Source organism: Brassica oleracea, chromosome C7, assembly GCF_000695525.1.
Source record: "Brassica oleracea var. oleracea cultivar TO1000 chromosome C7, BOL, whole genome shotgun sequence".
Classification (NCBI taxonomy): Eukaryota; Viridiplantae; Streptophyta; class Magnoliopsida; order Brassicales; family Brassicaceae; genus Brassica; species Brassica oleracea.
This window is the reverse complement of record NC_027754.1, coordinates 34,487,481-34,488,319: the sequence shown is the minus strand read 5'-3', so window position 1 is coordinate 34,488,319 and position 839 is coordinate 34,487,481.

Below are 839 nucleotides of genomic sequence, written 5' to 3'. Positions count from 1 at the left end.
AATTTAAGATATTATATATTGAGTAACTGAATAAAGCTGAATTTCTTATCCTGAAAATGAAATATTTATATTTTTGTATTCATGTTATACTCACCAATCCAGCATTGATATTTATAACTCAGTATGTTTTTGAATAAACTTAGTTGTAAGTAATAAAAGAATTTAATAAATTAAATTCATCACTTATAATGTTCTGTAAACTATATTTGAAAACTCACTAAAATTATATTTTAAGCATATTATTACTATTATTTAATTAAGTTATTTTAAGCATAATATATGCTAAACCAACTTAAATTATATTTACAATAGGACCTTCCTAAACCGGTTAATAAACCAAAAACAATACTAAACCAACATGAACCAATACCTGATTCGGCGAGGAAAGAAGTGTTTCGGGATAAACGCTTGAGGTTATTAACTGTAATGGTTTGATCATGAAAGAGTTAGTATGAATATTAACAGTAAAATTATGGATTAGATTAATTTAAATTTGTAAGAATACCTTTGAGTCTATGAAAAGCAATTCAATTCCCTTGCATACGTTTAGCTTTTGGAAGTTGCGGGTTTCCCAACAATGAATCCACCTAACAAAAAGTTCGTTGTTATAAAAAATCTCCTTCAAGGTCATTAAAAGTTTTTGGGACGGCAAGAGTTGATGGTGGAACCATTTTTTTGCTCGAGTGCTTTGAAGTTTTCCTTGATAGTGTGAGGTTGATGTTGATGGAATAATGAATTTTATAGGGACTTTCTTGATGTAAAACTATACATTTTATTTTTTTTTGTTTAATGTGGTATTTTCATTTTTATATAATTTACTACCATTTTAAGATAGATGT